The 2,666-nt window shown below is 35.9% G+C and overlaps 1 protein-coding gene across 1 annotated transcript in view; it reads right to left on the reverse strand.

The window, feature by feature from the left end:
- LOC104160470 (collagen alpha-1(XXIV) chain-like) overlaps window positions 1–2,666 on the reverse strand; it is a gene marked incomplete at its 3' end in the record, with an annotated part of 111,233 nt that overhangs the window by 20,576 nt on the left and 87,991 nt on the right. The gene's annotated exons all lie outside the window — the stretch shown is intronic.

Below are 2,666 nucleotides of genomic sequence, written 5' to 3' on the forward strand. Positions count from 1 at the left end.
AGAGGTAAGGCACCCATTTCTTTCATTCAATCAGGCCACTGAAGAAAAAGTGGTGCCAAGATGCTACTTCTTTTCAGCCTCACAACTGCTTTGCATTTCTGTTTTGATTTACATTTTCAAATCTGCCTGTGAAATAAAAAAGCTGTTTTTCGCCTCACTCCTCTAAAGCAAAGCAGAGATTCACACTCCTGTCAGAAGGCTGCCTTAGTCACTAATGTAGGTCTCCCAGGAGCCCCTAGAGCCTCACTCCACTGAGCACATTTGTATAAGCACCCTTTGCACACTTCAGGGGCTACTTCTCTGCTAGCTGATGTCTGGGGTTGGACGATCTTGCTTACACCAATTCTTCGTAGTTCACCGTGCTTAGCAATGGGGGTGGATTCTCACCCTCTGCAACTAATTGAAGTTTCTCTTTGAATTCTGTTAGCTATGTTGCATAAACAAATAAATCTGCATTGCAGTTTTGCTTGACAAATAGGCCTCAGTAAACACATTCTTCTGGGCACTGATAGATTACATATATGTGACATATTCAGTTCAGAAAATAAGCAGGTGACTTGTGAGATTTGGGAAGCATTTGCTATTACTGCCTGTAAAATTGTCAAAGTAATACTGAATATTTCTTAGTGTATACGATTTTGTGTTGTTTGTGTGTGGTTTTTTTTTAACAGATAATTCATTATTAAATTAAAATGTCTACGATTAAATTAGCAAATTAATTCCCCAGAAAGAAATTTTTGGTAATATATCCTTTTAAATAGGCTTTTAAAAACCACATCTATTGTAAGAGAAAAATGAAGACTATTTTCAGAAGACCATATAGATTCTCTCTGATCATGGTGGGTGTATCCTTTTCCATGAGCTGCTGAGATAACTTCCTTAATCCTGCAACCCAGACTCAGACAAATCTATTACTGATAGGTACTTCAGATAAGCAAAAGAAGTTCCAAGTGTATGTAGATATATGCTCAAATCTGCTTCACTCATTTAATAAACTGAAGTCTGGGATAAATTATAGTCTGTGCCTGAAACTAAACAACAAAAACAAAAACCCCAAACACGTGGCATTGATAGCTGGAAATCTCTCTAATACAGGGTAACCCAGAACCACTGTTGCAGACTTTTAACAGAAATTATGCATTTCATATGCTACATTTCACAAATTGTTCCTACAAACTGCACCATGAACAAAGTGGTAAATTAAAACAGATTTCTTCTGAAGGAGGAGGAAACCATACTAAAGAAGGAAGACTCATTTGAAACATGTGACACTTCTCTTATGAATAATCCTGTAGCATACTACAAAGTTGTTAGGCATTGTATGTTTCGAATATACAGAATATTCAAAATACTGTATATTTCAAATATAACAAATATTCAAAATATGGTCTCAAATATAGTAAGATTCAAATATATATAATATATTCAGATATATTATTTTGAATATACTGAAAATATAACTCTTTATCCAATCTCTTATTTAATAGTTTAGCAATCATGAAAAAGTAATGTAGAAGAATATACAGTTAATAAATTTTGTATGACAAAGTTTGCTAATCACAATATTTTCTAATCTAAAATCTTAAGTAAAATGCAATGTGTACTTCCCAAGTATCTATCTTTAATTGGAGTAAAACCTCCAGATCTTACAACTTGTCAAATTTTACCATGTATTTTCTTAGAAAACATACGTAATGCAAAAACAAAGGAGGATAAAGGAAGGTTATAATTGTATTTGCTGTAGGAACAAATGTTTCTGCTTCCTATGAAAGAAAGAAACCAACAAAATTATCTCACTGACAAGGATTCAGGGACTTTATCAGGAATGAGTGGTAAGCACTGCCCGATGGTAACACCACCTGTGAAGACACACTGGTCCAGTCACTGGTACAAGTTGTACAAGTCTCACAGGAAGCCTGGATATGCTGTCAAACTGCTAGGTGAGACTGATGTTAGAAGTGTGCCTCTTCACTGCTATTCTCTACAAGCTCCATAAATCCAGTGAGAATACACTTGCTCATGCTGCAATCAAACCCATCTATACTATGAACTGGCAGCACAGTACACCTGCAGGCACCTTGAGCTCAGACTGCAAAAACATGGCCAAAAAAACTCCAGACAGCAAGTGCAAGTGACTGGTGGGGTTTATGAAGGAAAGTGTTTATGAAAACCATGTAGCCAACCATCTCCAGGTAACAAACTGCAATACTTTCACTGATACTGATTTTATGCATTGTGATCAAATGCTTATATAAATTGATGTGGACAGACTCCCTCTTCACTTATGTGGGCTTTGGATTAGTGTTTTGTACACAGTGAAAAGATGGTTCCCCTTTCCCTATGAAAATGCGTGAAAGGGAAATGACAATCTAATCAGAGGTTTGAGATTCTAGCATAGACTATCTTCTGACTTTGCTTCTTCCTCTCTCAGAACTACGTTTGGGTGATTTTGATTGTCTTTCCAAAGACACAAATGACATGCAGATAAAGAAAATAGTCCTTAAAACACTGAAACAGTCCAATAGTAATTATAAATGCCAACATTTGCATATTTATGTATACAGAAAATAAGGTCAGTGGTCATTTTGGTTCTGGTCCTGCTCTCAACTGAAATCAATGGCAAAACTTCATTTAACTGCAGTGTGAGGAGAAATTATTCATATCAT

The sequence above is a fragment of the Cariama cristata genome, unplaced genomic scaffold (genome assembly GCF_000690535.1).
Source record: "Cariama cristata isolate BGI_N322 unplaced genomic scaffold, ASM69053v1 scaffold10424, whole genome shotgun sequence".
NCBI lineage: Eukaryota > Metazoa > Chordata > Aves > Cariamiformes > Cariamidae > Cariama > Cariama cristata.